Source organism: Brachyhypopomus gauderio, unplaced genomic scaffold, assembly GCF_052324685.1.
Source record: "Brachyhypopomus gauderio isolate BG-103 unplaced genomic scaffold, BGAUD_0.2 sc96, whole genome shotgun sequence".
Classification (NCBI taxonomy): Eukaryota; Metazoa; Chordata; class Actinopteri; order Gymnotiformes; family Hypopomidae; genus Brachyhypopomus; species Brachyhypopomus gauderio.
In genome coordinates this window covers 289,490-307,525 of record NW_027506917.1, presented here as the reverse complement: position 1 = coordinate 307,525, position 18,036 = coordinate 289,490, and the positions used below count along the sequence as shown (strand labels likewise).

The following is an 18,036-nucleotide window of genomic DNA, read 5'->3' as shown; positions in this document are numbered from 1 at the left end:
GTTCAGTAGGACCTGCCTCCCCCCCTTCTGCCGATGACCGTGGGCTCTACCGGCCAGCACCAGGGAAGCCCTGGAAGACGGCCCTCCTCCCCTGAGGACGAAGGACCTCTAGTGAGTTATTCCTCTTATATATACACACATACACAGTCCAGGTGATGGGTCAGGTCTCTGACCCCATCAAAGTCTTTATTTTGCTTTTCTGTCTCTTTCTTCCTCTCCATCATGTAGGTCTCCAGTGCTTCTTCCTGGAGTAGAGACCACAGACAGCTGTGCAACCTGATCTTCACCCAGACTTCCAGGAGAAGAGGAGTAATGCAATTTGTGGACCAGGACACAATGCATATTGCCTTCTGTCATGCAGGTATCACAATGAAGCAGTCTGGTTCTCTTTTTTTTCTTCATTTTAATTGAATAACACATTTTCTACTTCCAGCAATGTCACCCAAGTAGGTGTTTTCCCCTCATTTTCTGCAGATCTTGGAGAAAGCCGTTGCCAATCTGGAACGCATCTGTGACGGGCAGGTGTGAGCAACAAAAAGGAAGCGATCACGCCAAGTCTCAGGGAAAAAGGGTGGTTTAATATAAAGTGTGCAAAACCTAAAACCCGTGCAATAGATCCAAATTAAGGATATAATGACCAGCGGTCAACTGGTACAAAGACAAGACATATATAGGCAAACAAACGACCCTCAGGTGAGACGGATCACGGGCTCCACCCACCTGAGGGACACACATGACGTCACCAGACAATAACAACAACAGCCGCTGTGGACAGAGACGGCCGGTAGGGGGCCGCCTCACCGTGACAGCATCGACTTTCTCCTGAGCTTAGGGATGGTCTTGTCAGAGGTGGATGGTGCTTCAGCACTGGTAGACTGGAAACCTGCAAAGTCAAAGCAAATAGACGGCGTGAGAGGGATGCTGTGTGTAGTCTTCCATGCTGTTGTCATTATTGTTGTTCATGCCCTATTAGTTGTGCAGCAGGAAAGACTACTAAACCATGGAAGACTACTAAACCATGGAAGACTCGGTTCTTTATAAATAATACTGTCATGAATTAAACTTCATGAAATACTAAAATGCGTACCATCTGGAATATGTTTGTCCACCACCTGGTCCTCCGTGTGAACATGCACTTAGTTTGTCCGTTTCTTTAAAAAGAGCAGACAATTTGATATTAAAAAATCATTCAAAATATGATTGATGGTAGCATAAATGTATGGTTGAAAATCATTCAGAAGAGCAGAGTCTAAAGCTAATGGTGTGACTGGGAATAAATACATTTTAAAAACAGATACCTTGAATCTCCGCTTCAGAAATCTTGGAAACCTGAACCACCAAGATTTCTTCTCCAGCCCCACGTCCACTGTCTGTGCTGCACTCTGCAGAGCGGAGCCTGTATGGTCCTGTTCTGTCCGAGAGATGGTGATGCCAGCGACATCACCGAACAGAGTGAGGGCAATCAGAGCTGACAGCTCAGAGCAGCATCTCTGTAGTGACAGCTTCACTTCCACGTCAGCCTCCGTCACAGATGCGCTTCTAGAACCGTAGTGATCAGTGTCAGGCTTGGTCCAGGATGTCAACCCAAGGCGTTCTTGGAGAAAAGTTTCTGAAGCAGTCTTCACAAATCTCCTCACGATGCCCGACTGGAGTGCCTCCTCAGAAAGGTCAGACAGCACTGACCGAGTCTCCCTGCAGCTCATTTGTGCCTTTACTCGGTCCAGAGCCGCAATCCTTTCCAGCATCAGGTTCCTCACTATAGGGATGAGGTCCTGAGCAACCACCTCCTTCACTGCCACTTTGACCCATGCTGAGATTTTTTCCAGCACTTCAATCAAATCCTCCATTTTCATCTAGTTAGGTTAAAGGAAAGTGTAAAAAGTTCATCAGTATCCAAAAGCTTAATGATTTTTAATTATTACTTTTTTTAACCTTAAGCTGATTATTTCTTTAAGAAGTAAAATGCTAATGTAAAGAACATCTACTGTTGTGAAGGTCTGACCAGACATGGCCAAAGGCTCATGTTGCTATGGTAACTCAGACACACAGGCAGATAGGAAGACAGAGATACAGAGATTCGTACTCACATTGCTTGGCAGTGTATTCCTCAGCTCTTCAGTTAGAACAGCTGGATTAATCCCAGAGGTGGATACGACTCCACCACTTTTCCCACATGGAGGAGTGTTGAGATCCTCAATCACTGCCTCCTCCACTCTAGTACAGCAAATAGCTGTGGTGAAAGAAACATTTACTTTAAGCATCTATGAGGCAGAGACTAATGATGCACATAAGCAAATGTCACTAAAAACATAAATTGTGGAAAATTATAGTTATGAATAAATAACCTCATAATGCATCACGTTTTGGTAACATGTAATCACGCTAAATCTCACCTGAAAACCATCTGCTACGGTCTTTCTTTGCCTGCTTGTTTTTCACGCTGGGGGCCGACACATCACAGCCCTCAGGAAGCTCTTCTGCTGGCCCAGCTTTCTTAGACTGTAGTAGAGAAAATGAAGAAAAAATGAGTTTCATGATGACTATCGCAGGGGTTCTCAACTGGTCTCAGCCCGGGACCCACTTTTTCCCCCCCATTGTCATTAAGTCGCGACCCACTTTTTAAAAAAAGTTGTCAGTTGCCGTACACCATGCACTTTATGTAATACAACTTGTTTGGTGGTCTTATGAAGGACCGTTTATAAGCTATTGAAATTATTACAAAAAACAGTATGTAGTGCTCTGGGGCCTTCACGACCGCCACTTGCGTCTGTGTTAAGGTCATTTGTAGACGGTGCCTTAGACGTTGCAGTGGTGAAAGTTGCACATTTAAAATACGTCTATTCCTGACGTAAACAAAGTTGTAGATGTTTATCTTGGTTGCCAGAAACAATAATTTTATTATAGCACTTTTGCTAATACTGTCTTAGTTATTGAAGAAAGAATTCCGAATATTCGAACGTGAAACAAACTTTACTGAAGTTTCCTAGTATGCATACGAGTGACTTTTGATCCCATTAAAATTAACTTAAAATTATGTACAGTTATAAAGAAGTGTGTCCTCTTTGGGTCCGACAGAGATGTAGACTGTGTGGGAAAAAATGCGATATTTTTCGCTTGGCCATTTTCAACGCTTAGTGCTAAAGTTTCAGCTCCGTTTTGCGAGTCATGCTGGTGATCGGATTCCTGCATTTGTTGATGGGCAGAGACGAACACGTGAGCGGGAGCTGGAGTCTATCGTTTAACTTTTAAAATACAAACTCAAAAGAAAAGGATGGATATTTTTCCAATTACAAAAAATCCTTACCCATAAAAAAATAATGCTGTCGCCAGTGGCGAGTGAAATAATTATAAAGTAAGCTACATTATGCATTAAACACGTTTCTGTGAAAATACAGGCTGCGGACATACGCGCAGACAGGATAGGGGGAATACGAACATTTCATAATTTGATTTTTTTTTCTCAACACCGCTGGACTCTCAAGGAGAGAATATTGATCTATCTTAATGACCTCAGATGGTTAATAACCAATATTAATTGGTTACACATCTTAAATGTGATAAGAGGCCGTAAAATGAAGTAACTGGGATGTAACCGGATAATTAATGTTAATGTGAGTCGCCATTTGTGGTCGAAAGCAATTTAGTTCTATTTTTGTGCAATATTCTACAATCACTGTTGCTACAAAGCAACTTTAGAGAACTGTCTCGACGAGGAATGTCATTTTCAATAAATAGACTGAGAAGCGGCTCTCTCGAACTTACTCGGACTAAAGTGAGATTATGGAAAAAGCTCAAAGGAACATGAACTTACCCTCATCATTTGTTGATTTGTTGATGATCACTTGGAATAGTCGCACAAGATATCGCTGAACCGCTGTAGTCGCTACTTCAACCTCGGTGACGATCAAACCATCTGTGGTTAAATTAAACACTGTCTGTGGCGACTTTTATAGGTCTCCTGCATTGTGACTTCATATGCCGTGTTGTCGTAGGGACGCAGTTAGATAATAACTAAAACTACTAATTGGCCGTGTTGTCATAGTGACAGTTAGATAATAACTAAAACTACTAATTGGCCGAGTCTTCAAGTGCAAATCACATTGGGCTGGCCCATGTTAATCTCAGTAGTTTGGGCTGGGACATTTATCACACCCACTCTGGCCCTGGACATGTATCAGATCCACTCCGGTGTTATAAAAATCTGTGCTACCCATCGAATGTCCTACTTAGGTATTTTCATGTCAGTGTACAACGTACACCTATAATTTTGCGTTGTCAGCATTTTTTTCTCTTGAATTCACAATGACTGTCCATTTATTTTGCCAATTTACTTTTTTGTCAACAATTATTAAATATTTTTGTGAATATCCTCGGAAAGACCTGAGAAATATCACTACTGCTTTGTTTCTAATACGTGGAGGTTCCAAATGTCTGCTAGTCAGTTTGTTTTATCCTTGCCAGCAAATAACTGTGCTCTCTTTTATCATTCCATCCTAAATGGTTTTAGTTGACTGACCTTGAAAATAGCACTTCGACGTTCGTTCAGTTGGGCTATTTTACATTTTGAATCAATTTTATTAAATACAAGTAAATAACCATGAAATGTTAATGACGCTTGCACTCATCGCAGTCATTTCTGCGATACTCAGTTAAACGTGCAATTGAGGAGAAGTGGGACACGATACCTGTTTCTGATAAAGGGGACATACCCAAAGAGCTTCAACAAATCACAGAGGCAAAATCTCAGAAGTCCCTCCAAGTTTCAAATAAAAGGTCAGTAAAGTTCAAACATATGTTAGTCCAAACATGCTTCCAGCATTAATACTGTAGATTTTATGGTCTATATCGGTTCTAGACTGCGTTAACATCGTATTTGGACTGCGCAGACAGATTACATGGAGAAACCTGTGCACTTCACCTGTTCCAAATGCTCAATTCGGATAACCTCATATTAAGGCTCTAACGTTGGAGGATCCGTGGCTCCGTCCGAAATGCCGTGCAGTAGGCATTAGATTTCAATGCATTACGTTCTGCTCAAATCTTAAAGCAGTGCGTTCTTTCAGTAGGCGACTGGGCAGTTTTCATAACCTCGAACATACCACGTCCGTCATTTACCTATGTTATATGATATGGCATATAACGTTATACCACCACAGTTTAAGGACCGCTATTAATTAAAAGCGCCATTCCATATTTGTGTTTTATATAGTTATATTGATTTAGAATCAGCATCAAGACGTCGTCGAGGAATAACAGAGTTACAATAACCATTAACCTCGATTTAGCCTTATTAATAATCCCAAAGCTAGATATATTTATATTTGCAAGGGTTATAATTTTCAAGGGGATAATTTGGCATTTCACTAGCATCACTAAGGTGAGGTGAATCCCCAACTTTGTTATATCAGTGTGACAATTAGGCAACCAAGATTTATAATAAACTAAAATAGAATTAACGTAAAATAATTTGACATACAAACCACTTCTAAACCAAATAAAGTTGGTCAAATCTTTAAAATCAAATCTTTAAATCACAGAAAGTAAAAGTGTCTAAAATTGATGTAAGTGTCATCACCATTGTAGTTTTTATTTTGTGGTTGTACAGGGTGTCCGCCGGGTCTTAAAAAGTACTATAAGTTGATAAATCAATATTGGAAAAATGAAGGCCCTTAAAAAGTATTTAAAAGCCTTAGTCGCGATTTTGGAGTAGGGCCTACTGGATTTTCGTTGATATTTTAGCTTTGCAACAAAAAGTATGCAACTATTAAAAATAAGATGTCCCTTTTTTACATCCGGTTTATGTAAAAACTTTTGGGAATCATTTTCACTATCAGTTCGTTTTTAAATTCTCTATTAAGGCTTTATTTTATTATTTTATTTTTCATACAGAAAATAATTCTGGAAATATAATGTGTCGTTTTGCAAATATAACACACGGCAAAGTGAAGGAAAAAAAACAATAAAATCCAGTCAGCTCGCGCTCTCCAAATACTTGATTAAAAAAACAAAAATGCTTTGGACGGAACGTACACGTACCATAAGGCCCGTTAGGCTTTTTAAAGGTAAAAATGAGTGGACTAAAGAAAAGAAAGTGGGAACTGAGTGCCGAGTGCTTAAAAAGTGTGTTGAGTGGACAACAAAATATTTTTCTCACTGAGCTTTGATCAACGGCTGTATGTGTGATATGCCAAGAAACGGTTGCAGTTTTCAAAGAGTACGAAATCAGCCGTCACTTTGCTACGATGCATGCAGACCATGCTAGCAAGCAGTCAACAGAAGGACGAACGGCTACTGCTCAGAGGTTGGCAGTTTCTCTACTGTGTTATGAAAAAAAAACATGGAAAGTTTGGAGGAGCAATGTGCGCATTTACGCACAGCAGGGGTACAGTAGCTTCATTAACTCACCGTACATCGCTCTCAATTTAAAGAGCCCTTTCTAGTTTCTGCTGCTGGCAGGATATTTAATGCAGTCTGTCTCTCAGGACAATCCGTCCATGTTTTTGCGAGGTTTAAAACTATTAGAAATTATTGAGCTTACACTGTAAAAAAAAAAATCCTAATTTTATGTAAAATAACTGTAAATATTTAATGTATTTTAAAATTTTTTCCAATTGTATGCAAAACTTTGTAAAATTACAGACATTTGTAATTTGACAAAATGTCTTTTATTTTAAGTATTATGACAATAATTACAAGTTACATGCTTTTCTCGTTTTTTTACGGAAATAATACACTATTATTTATACGGTATTTTTCTGCTTTCTTAAATTATATACAGATTCATGTATAATTACAGCAATTATCTGCAATTAAACATTCGGTTGATTATATAAAGGTTTATGTCTGTAAGAACTAAAACGTTTTTTTCTCTGTCATTTTAATCAAAATCTTATGTCTTTTGGCACTGCTGGTTTAAACATGATTTTCAATGTCAGAAATGAATGTGGCTTACATGTATCAATACTCGTATTTTGATTGTTAGGCGTCCTCGTAATTCAGAGGATCCATTGATGTTCAGGAGAAAAATGAACAAAATATATAGGTTCGGACATATTAATTTGCCACAGAACGTGATGGTAATTGAAAATAATTTCTGCAGTTGAAAATGCTCATTTTTATGATGCCTACAGAATGAAGAGTGACTTCCTAATGTCAGTTCAGACATTAGATTTTTACATTGGCATATCTAAAGTATGTAACTGTAGTAATGGCTGTAGGAGATTTCTGTTGATTGTTCCATCTCTATTGATGTCTGTTCTCATTTTAGTTCTTGTGCAGTCAATGGCAATAGAAAATGGCAGTTTGTTTGGGCGCTGGACTTTTAAAAGAAACATTTCTAAACACTGGGTCTATACTTGAACATAACCAAGGAAATAACCTGTAACACACTGAGAGACAGATGAACTGATATACTGGTAGACGTACATTGTAATGGAACAGGTTTTTAAACTTAAAAATGTGTGTGCCTATAGTTACACACTGGAATAAAAACACAAGTTGAACAACCACTTAAATATAAATGTTATCTCTAGGCTAGGGGCATAAACGTGATTTGAGCTCATTGCTTTTAACCATAATTGGTTAATCTGACTGTCATTCAGGAAACTGGCCAATGACAACTGTTTGCGCCTCTCAGGTCATGTTTGAAAATTTCAGTGTGTGCTGATGGTCAGCCTACGAGCTGTGGTGGCTAGCTGGCTACCTGGATTATTTTACATCTACCTGCCAAATTATTATTTTGAGCGGATTATCGTTGGATGATTCAACAAAATAAGATGGAAACGGGGCACAGAGGAAGAAAATTTAAGTGAAGCATTATTGGTGACATCAGGTAAGAAAACGTCCTTACTTTATGTAAGCCAACGTTAGCTAGTTAACTAGCTAGTTAGCCCAGTTTAAAAACACATTTCACGTGAATGTTTCATTTGATAAAGATGAAAACAATAAAATATTAATATCTAATATTTTCCGATGCTTTAAAATACTTTAATTCGGTCACTGTTAAATACATAATGGGTTAAATAATGCTCTATGCGGTAATCAAGTCTTTGTTATAAGGTTCATTGAACATAACTAAATCTAGCGACAGCTAGTTCCTCAAATTCGGTCTCGGTCTCATCGGACGTAATTTCTACATTTTTAGCACTCTGGATCTGTATTTTGAGTGGCAGACATTAATGGGGTTTAAAAAATCCGCCTCCATCACGTTCTGCGTGGCTGAATATTGTACCGTCCGCCAATGGGCAGCGACGAGGGGTGGAGTCTACAGGCCTCCCAGCAGGACCCGCGGTGAGTTCCCTGTTTCCCTGGATGTGTGTTGTATGTGTTAGTGTTCCCCCTCCCTTTTCCCATTAGAATCAGTGTATTTGGCACTTGTTTATGCTTTTAGCGTGTTGCTTATAAAATAACAGTTCGCTAACATTGATGTCATGATTCGTTCTGGTCCTTCTGACTCAACACCGTTACAATATGTAATGAATATGAATAGACTTAAAACTGCAGCATTTTTTTTGTCGAAACCTTTCCAGATTAATGGAGGAAATCCTATGCAATTAAAATTCATGTTGCTGCTGGACCACTTCTCAGTTAAGCTAATGCAGATCTGCACTGAAGAAAGAAAGGGTGAAGGAGACCAGGTATGGTTTGTGTAAAAAATTAAAACACCATTATTGGGATCATTGTGAAGATTTTGTCCATTGCATTTTTACCCTTAGGGAATAAATATGCTTTTCTCATATGTTAAATATGTAAAGCAAAAAAATTATATGCACCAAGTTTGGCCTACATTTTGTTTACTGTACAGAGCTACAGCGCAACACAGCCCAGAGCAGGAGCGCAACACAGCCCAGAGCAGGAGCGCAACACAGCCCAGAGCAGGAGCATCACAGCCTAGCTCACAGTACAAATCAATCTGGCCATTATGTTGAGGTGAGTGGCTCTCCCTGCTGCATCACTACACTGGATCTTCAGGATCTGCCACCTCCTGAATCCCTCTTCACTGTTTATGTGTTTTCCAAGATTAAGTGCTATCATTGTCATGATTCAACATAACACAGAAGTGTGATCCCTTTTTGAAATGGCTTTGCTATATATTTGTACTATAATATTTGTTATGTTATTGGCACAAAATTAACAGCAGCTAACTTTGGATTTTGTCTGCAACTTTTTAACAGGCAGACTTCAGCTTTTCACTCCTGAGAGGCCAATGACCAGATCCTGCAGATTTCTTCTCTGCAACATACGGAGAATACAACCCTTTCTTTCACAGGGAGCTACCCAGGTGCTTTTACAGTCTCTCATCATCTCAAAGCTGGACTACTGCAACTGCTTACTTACGGATCTTTCTCTATGGGTCATCAGACCTCTACAAACTGATCCAGAATGCAGCTGCATGACTGGTCTTCAATCTCCCCAAGTTCACATGTCACTCCAGTGCTGCATTCTCTTTACTGCCTTCCAGTAGCTGCATACATCAGATCTAAAACCTCGATGCTTGCTTGCAAAGCCAAAAATGGACCAACCCCTCCCTACATGATGGCCATGGTCAAAGCCCCATCCAAACCTTGAGTACTTTGAACCTCAAGTACGGCTTGGCTTAAAACGCCATGCTTAAAGTCTCACGGAAAACAAACTTCAAGACCTGTCCTGGCTCCGAGATAGTGGAATGAGCTTCCATTGACTGTCCAGACTGCAGAGTCCTTAGCAGTCTTCAAATGACTGAAGACTCATCTGTAGAACAGACTAAATCTCTAGCACTTGTCATAGTTGTTTCCGTTGTATGATATAGTACCTATGTGAGTTTGCATTTCTTGTAGGTATCCATTTTAATTTCTGTAGTTTAGCAATATTCAGCCTATGTTTTTGTGTACTTCTAGGTATTTGCATTGATTTCTGTAGTTTAGTAGTATTCTGGTTCGAGGGTATCTTGAATTCTGACCTATCTATGTACTATTTAGAATTAATTCTGTGAACAGATGGCAAAGCACTTCGTAAGGCGCTCTGGATAAGAGTGTCTGCTAAATGTCCTACATGTAAATGAGAAGGAGTGTATCTTTCATGTCACATCAGTGTTATGTGTTTGTAGTTGTGTTCAGGCTACTGATATTGGTGATGGAGAAAGACACTGAGTACAGTCCTGGGGATTTAAATGATTAAAAGTGATGATGGAGGACATTGAGGTGCTCAACATTGGTATAATATACTTTTTCATTTGTATAAAATAACTTTGCAGTTTGCATTCCACATTTGAGTTTGTCCTGGAAGTCACGATGAATATGGACAGGAAAAATCTGTAAAATTACGGTACTTCTCTGCAGAACTTTTTGTGCTGTCACTTTATTGAAAGTGCTTAATTGTACTAATTCAGGGAAAAGTTGTAAAATAAAGGTATTTCTCTGCAAAACTATTAGTGCTGTCACTTTATTGAAAGTGTTTAATTGTAATAATTTAGGGAAAAGTTGTAAAATAAAGGTATTTCTCTGCAAAACTTTTAGTACTGTCACTTTATTGAAAGTGCTTAATTGTAATAATTCAGGGAAAAGTTGTAAAATAACAATATTTCTCTGCAAAAATATTAGTGCTGTCACTTTATTAAAAGTGCTAAATCATAATAATCCAGGAAAAATCTGTAAAATAACGGTATTTCTGCAGAATGTTTAATGAATTTTTCTGTAAATTTATTGTTCTTCCACTTAATTTAAATCAGGGTTTTTTACTTTAAAATTAAAGTTTTTGTTTGGCAGCCGCTGCTGCCAGTCGTTTACCGTTTTTTTACGATTTTTTTTTTAGTGTACTGTGCTCCGTTGGTAGTATTGCCAGTGAAATGATATGCCACTACTTGCTTCCACCGTGTTTGTGTTTCCAGCCAGCATAAAGACACAAGCATGCTACTCCTGTGTGACCTGGCAAAGTCACATCACCGTAGAGTTTGCCGGTAAGCATATGCAACTCCACACTTGGTGTGATTGCCATTTCATCCAAGGTCAACACACATTCCCGTTCAATCTCTGTCAACCCATCTACCTTCAGTTTAAGGAAATCAAACACCTCTGTCAGCACACCAGGCTCAAATCTAACGCATTGTATCCTTCTCTGTAGGGTTCTTATTCCTGGCAGGGGAATTTGCAGTTCCTGCAGGGTCTTGTAACCTGTCCCACCAGCAGTAAAGCCAATTTTCAACGCCTTCTTAATTGTCTCATTGCTCTATTTCATCCCTTTTGTGGTTAGTCTGCCTAATGCTTTCATTTGATCTTTTGAAAACGTTTTCTTAAGTTTTGTGTCCCTAACTTTCAGTGTCTCTTGAGAGTGGCATTTTCCTTCCTTATTTTTTGTAGTGCTGCCTTTGTTTTCCTCATGATTCTTTCTTGTCTCTTTAATTTTTTCAATAGCTCTGATTGGCTGGCTTCTGGCTGATGGTTATGCTGACTGGCTGCTGGCTCACTGGGTTGTATTAGCTCTCCCTGTCTCTCCTCACTAGCCATGTTCTCTCTTTGTTCAATCTCACTTTCCCTTCTCTCTGTATCCTCATCCCTTATTTCCTCAGTTTTTGAAACTGCTGGATATAAAAGACATATACTATTTAGTGTGATTACCTTTTAAATATTCTATCACTTAAAGAAATAATATAATTATTAGGAGTTCATACTTATTATACCTGGGTCACTTCTAACACTATAGCTATGATCAGCAGCTGTGGGCCCTGTCTTTACAGGTCCAGTGGTGCATCGTAGTGCAGGGGGCTTCCTCTTTCTGAGTGCGGGGCGATGCACAAAAATGGTGGGAACAGCATCTGCTCTCAGCCTGGTCTTGCCCTGTTTGGTTCTGATGAACTGCTCTGCCTCAAAATGTGCCTGCAGAGTGATGTGAGTTTACTCCTCACGCATGACAACTCAGTTTTGTCTACCCATATACATATCCCATAGTGGGTGAATACACAGTATTAGAGAACACTTACTGGATATGTATACACTCATTACACATATAAAAAACAACCAAGGCTGTGCAACAAGTTCAAATTCATATCACATCAATACTCATAATAATCATTTTCTCCTGTCTTTTTCTCCTCTCTCTCTTAGTGTCGACATTGGGAGCAGACCTGGAACAACAAATCAAAGATGGGTTTAACGAGAGAAGGCAGTCCTGCCTAAAAAGCTAAGCGTACGTGTGAGTACCTTGACGAATGGGACAGGGAATTTACTTTCCTAAAGAGGAGCATGAAGGGGCATAGCTACTCATTCTGTAAGATATGTAGCTGTGATTTTAGTGTCTCTCATGGGGGAAGGAACGATGTCCGTCAGCACGAACAATCTGCCAAGCACAAACGGGGGCTAAAGGCACAGAAATATGCCCAGGAGATGTCCCCATTTGTAGCTAGAAATACCACTAGAAAATTAAAATTTTTTAATTCATTTGTAGTTCAAAACATATTTGGGGTAGTTTTTTAGAGCAGTTTTTTTTACAGCAATGGCGGATCGTGGAGCCTGTCAATAGTTCCCGGAAGTTAGCAGCAAATACGAGCAGCGCAGTCAAACTGGAGCAGTGGACCATCTGTGATACATTTTTACAGGTTAGTACGCTTAAAAAATCAGATTGTGTATTATAAGGACATCAGAATCAAATTAACATGTGCATTAAAATATTTTAGTGAATTATCCACCTCTTAATAAGCAGATTTAGGGAACTAAATGTATGCTAAGGCAACGTGAATACGGTTAGCGAGATTTCACATTAACCACTGACAGCCTATTAATTGTAAATTCCACTCTTAATGCCATTTCACCTAAACGCAATGTTTTTGCGGGGCAGCTAAGTATTGGTTAAATATAACATTTGAGTGTGATTGTAGAGTGTGTTGGGTCGAGCAGCTGAAATGAGGATATCCATTTTGGAGTACCAGCTAACGTTAAGCTAACGCACAATAAGTAGGAGAGCCGTTCTTGTGATACATCACTGCTGATATTGATTAGAATGCATATTTAAGACTTCTAAATAGTACACAACAGTAATTTATAGATCAAGTGTTTGTAGGTTTTGTTATTCTGTTGACTATTATCTGTATTATGCTCAGCAGACTTTGGATTGATGGCAAAGGGAGAGGGAAGGTCATCAAGAGAGATTGAAAACACAAGATAAGTTGAAACTAGGGTGGCACTTTTGATCAATGAATCTTACAAGACTAAAGAGGAACACAACATACTAAAATGTTATAGTACAGTATGATATATGTAATCATATGTAACCATACTAGACTTGTATTCTATTATTGTATTATTTATGTTGTATTTAATTTATCTTGTTGGTGTATATTAGTTGCCTGCTGTGGGATAATTGGGTGCTGACCATGATGAGATTGAAAACACAACAAGGTAAGTTTCAAATAGCAATAAGAAATCAATGTTTATTACACTGCCGTATGTTGGCTGTAGGAGTGTAGGAGTAGTGATGTTGGCTGGGGGGGCTGGAGCATTTGTAGGAGCAATGATTAGTCCAAATGTTTCTGTTGGAGTGACTAATGGGCTTGATGGCACATTTGGAGCTGTTTAGGGGTTGCCGGATTTTGAAGCTTGGCTCTTGGAGTTGTTTTTCAACTTTCTGGATTGGCTCTTGCTTACAAAATGACCATCTTTTAACTGTTTCTTCTTTCTGTCATTTGGTATTGTTGCTGCCTCAATTCTCAACCTTAGCCGTATGAATCTTTTCATGATTTTGTCTTGTACTCCACAGCAAGCTGGAAGCTTACTGTAAAGTGCCTGAGCTTGTTTCTCCAAGACCCTCACTGCATCAGGGAGTTCCATGAGGCAGGAACCAGTCTTGTTCCTAAATAGTTCCTCAATTTGGTGAATGAAATCATATGCGTCTTGGGAAGGATGACAAAGAGCACCTGCCTTGAACTCTTTTAAGTTCAATAAGATGCTGTTTTCTCCAGCAGGATTGTCATCACTGTGCTGTGCTGCAATTTTGCATTTTTCACAGATGCCGGCAAACCTGATGACCTTGTGGACGATGTAGCCAGCAAGATGGAAGAGAATGCATTTCTCGCTCTTTGTGAGGTCAGGTGCAGCTCTGTTGACCGCCATTAGCTGTTCCACTCTGACTGATGGTATGACATTTTGCTCCACTGTGTCCAAGAAGTCTGCCAAAAAGCTACTGTTGTTTTCCAGGTAGCTCCCAGACCTGATGGCTGTGAGGAACTGTCCCACAGATATGATCCTCAGTGCACGATGGAATTCCACTGGAGTTGGGACAGGATTTTTAGACCTCACACAGCTGAAGGTATTTTCAAGGCAGTCTTGTGTGAAACTTGATGTTAACACAAACCTGTGTCCTCTAGTCAGCATCTCTTCTCGTATGGCTAAAATTGATGTTGTTGCCATTATCACCCCAGTCTGAACAGGCTTCCAGTGTCCCTTCTGACCAATCTTCATCCCACGGAACAGATGGACAATGTCCTGGAGGAAGGTGATGGCCTTTTGCTACTCCTCCATCTTCAGTCTGCTCAAGGCCCTAATTGGATGACGAGATGACATTTGATTGAACCAATGATCAACTTGCTCCAGTAGCCACGCTGTAGTTGTGTAGGACAGAGGGCGTTTTTCTTGCTGCACCATGTGTTTCAGCCCAGCACTTGTTGCCTTACTGAATACATTTAGAGCAGGACCAACCTTCATCTTGTCAAAGTGACTTGGCTCGATGGCTGCAGCTGACAGATGTGGAGCTATTTTTAATGCCATCCCTTCCTGAAAGGCCACTAGGTCTTTAATAGGGACCACTGAAACCTCATTAGAGAGGAGGTTCTCTTTGTTTACAATGTCCTCAGGAATTTTGAACACATGTCCACGGACAAGGGCACGTTTTAAGCTCTTTACCAGATGTGGGACATCAGCTGGGCCGGCCCTTCCATTAGGCGACATAGGCAAATGCTAGGGGCGCCGGCTGTCCAGGGGGGCGCTCGCGTGCATGCGGTTTTTATTTTTAACAAATGAACAATTAATAAATGTGAAAACAAGCAAAGTCCACATAATCATAATTTCATTGTTTAATAATATTAGTCAAATTAATAATTCTTATAATAACAACACACGACACCTATCACCCGCGCGCCAACCCGCCCTCCCGCGCGCTCTGCGCACCTCGTTACTGTTTCTCTGTACACCACAGAGTGAGTGACATCTCCCTGTAAAGACCTCAAAAAGGCAGAAAAACAGGTAATATAATGGCAATATGTGGTGAATTAACACTATACCATTGGCGAATCGTCAGGGACTTCAACGCCTTCTCTGAAGGTTAATTGATCTTAAAAAGGATGCTTTATCTATTATATGTAATATATGTTAATAACGCTTCACCAATAATTTGTATTTTTCCTATAAATCGGCTTTCAAATCCACTTTTCGTACTTGTGCTGGAAAACAACCTCAGCAGTGAAATAAAAAATCTACCAATCAGAATATTTCACACCGTTGTTTCTAGGTAAAAGAGAGAAAGGCCCTTTTACATTGAGAGCTTTTATTATAGATTGGCAGTTTTATCAACCAATCATATTATCGAATTAAAATCGTGGGGGCGTGCTCCAATGGTCTCCTTTTTATTTGAAACAAATCCAAAATGTTGCCAATCTGTAGCTGTTGTGTTTTTCTTTGAAACCAGCTCGCTTGACTCACAACACTCAATTGTCATTGTGGCTTTTTCCCCTCTGTATGATCTTGGTGAAAAGAGTCATCATACTGCCCAATCCTAGGAGGTGCTATGATTAGCTTAGCTTAAAATAAATACATACTAACCCTCTGTTCATTGCGAATGCACTTTTGAAATAATAATGTTGCAGTAGGCAAATTGCCCTGATTTGCACTGGTGGTAGTTTTTTTATTTTTATTTTAAATTTATTATTAATATTTAAAAGTTGTTCTCTGCACTACGTTATGTAAAATAGTTTTAAAATATTTTTTGTGCAACACCTTTATATTTATTGCTTGTTATATGGTAATATTTAAGTCATTTGCTTTTTATTTGTTTCTTTAATAGTGACACAATCAACACAATGATTGATGATGCAGGGGGCACCAACCAAAATCTCGCCTAGGGCACCACATTGGTCAGGGCCGGCTCTGGACATCAGGCATGAAATAAAGTTGTCTGTCTGGTGTTGATGGATGTGGCCCAGATGTTTTATTGAGGTTGACCCCAAAGGATCTCCACATGGCCTGCTTAGGGCTACCCATGTCAGTGGTGACGTTGAACACATGTAGCCCTATGGATGCTGCCCTTTGTATTAATTCAATAATTATTGGCCTGTACTGTGCTCTGTTGGTAGTATTGCCAGTGAAATGATACGCCACTACTTGATATGCCACTACTTGATATGCCACTACTTGCTTCCACCGTGTTTGTGCTTCCAGCCAGCATAAAGACACAAGCATGTGTTGCTACTCCTGTGTGACCTGGCAAAGTCACATCACCATAGAGTTTGCCGGTAAGCATATGCAACTCCACACTTGGTGTGATTGCCATTTCATCCAAGGTCAACACACATTCCCGTTCAATCTCTGTCAACCCATCTACCTTCAGTTTAAGGAAATCAAACACCTCTGTCAGCACACCAGGCTCAAATCTAACGCATTGCATCCTTCTCTGTAGGGTTCTTATTCCTGGCAGGGGAAATTGCAGTTCCTGCAGGGTCTTGTAACCTGTCCCACCAGCAGTAAAGCCAATTTTCAACGCCTTCTTAATTGTCTCATTGCTCAATTTCATCCCTTTTGTGGTTAGTCTGCCTAATGCTTTCATTTGATCTTTTGATCAGTTTTGTGTCCCTAACTTTCAGTGTCTCTTGAGAGTGGCATTTTCCTTCCTTATTTTTTGTAGTGCTGCCTTTGTTTTCCTCATGATTCTTTCTTGTCTCTTTAATTTTTTCAATAGCTCTGATTGGCTGGCTTCTGGCTGATGGTTATGCTGACTGGCTGCTGGCTCACTGGGTTGTATTAGCTCTCCCTGTCTCTCCTCACTAGCCATGTTCTCTCTTTGTTCAATCTCACTTTCCCTTCTCTCTGTATCCTCATCCCTTATTTCCTCAGTTTTTGAAACTGCTGGATATAAAAGACATATACTATTTACTGTGATTACCTTTTAAATATTCTATCACTTAAAGAAATAATATAATTATTAGGAGTTCATACTTATTATACACTGCTCAAAAAAATAAAGGGAACACTCAAATAACACATCCTAGATCTGAATGAATGAAATATTCTCATTGAATACTTTGTTCTGTACAAAGTTGAATGTGCTGACAACAAAATCACACAAAAATCATCAATGGAAATCACATTTATTAACCAATGGAGGCCGGGATTTGGAGCCACACACAAAATTAAAGTGGAAAAACACACTACAGGCTGATCCAACTTTTGATGTAATGTCCTTAAAACAAGTCAAAATGAGGCTCAGTATTGTGTGTGGCCTCCACATGCCTGTATGACCTCCCTACAACGCCTGGGCATGCTCCTGATGAAGTGGCAGATGGTCTCCTGAGGGATCACCTCCCAGACCTGGACTAAAGCATCCGCCAACTCCTGGACAGTCTGTGGTGCAACGTGACGTTGGTGGATGGAGTGAGACATGATGTCCCAGATGTGCTCAATCAGGTCTGGGGAACGGGCGGGCCAGTCCATAGCTTCAATGCCTTCACATTGCAGGAACTGCTGACACACTCCAGCCACATGAGGTCTAACATTGTCCTGCATTAGGAGGAACCCAGGGCCAACCGCACCAGCATATGGTCTCACAAGGGGTCTGAGGATCTCATCTCGGTACCTAATGGCAGTCAGGCTACCTCTGGTGTGCACATGGAGGGCTGTGTGGCCCTCCAATGAAATGCCACCCCACACCATTACTGACCCACTGCCAAACCGGTCATGCTGAAGGATGTTGCAGGCAGCAGATCGCTCTCCACGGCGTCTCATGTTATGTCTGTCACGTGCTCAGTGTGAACCTGTTTTCATCTGTGAAGAGCACAAGGTGCCAGTGGCGAATTTGCCAATC

The 18,036-nt window shown here is 40.1% G+C and overlaps 3 long non-coding RNA genes across 3 annotated transcripts; 2 read left to right on the top strand and 1 right to left on the bottom strand.

Moving 5' to 3' along the window:
• Nucleotides 1-1,851: 1,851 nt before the first annotated feature.
• On the bottom strand, nucleotides 1,852-4,095 carry LOC143496572 (uncharacterized). The gene is made up of 3 exons (XR_013125657.1): nucleotides 3,812-4,095; nucleotides 2,394-2,499; nucleotides 1,852-2,230 (listed from the first exon to the last, which is right to left on the bottom strand). It is a non-coding gene; the product is annotated as an uncharacterized LOC143496572 (long non-coding RNA).
• A 3,643-nt stretch (nucleotides 4,096-7,738) lies between these two features.
• On the top strand, nucleotides 7,739-8,686 carry LOC143496516 (uncharacterized). The gene is made up of 3 exons (XR_013125625.1): nucleotides 7,739-7,831; nucleotides 8,144-8,289; nucleotides 8,529-8,686. It is a non-coding gene; the product is annotated as an uncharacterized LOC143496516 (long non-coding RNA).
• Nucleotides 8,687-13,258: 4,572 nt separating this feature from the next.
• Nucleotides 13,259-16,216, top strand: LOC143496509 (uncharacterized). Its single transcript, XR_013125620.1, has 6 exons — nucleotides 13,259-13,367; nucleotides 13,726-13,838; nucleotides 13,975-14,051; nucleotides 14,163-14,274; nucleotides 14,387-14,460; nucleotides 16,024-16,216. It is a non-coding gene; the product is annotated as an uncharacterized LOC143496509 (long non-coding RNA).
• The last annotated feature ends 1,820 nt before the right edge of the window (nucleotides 16,217-18,036 follow it).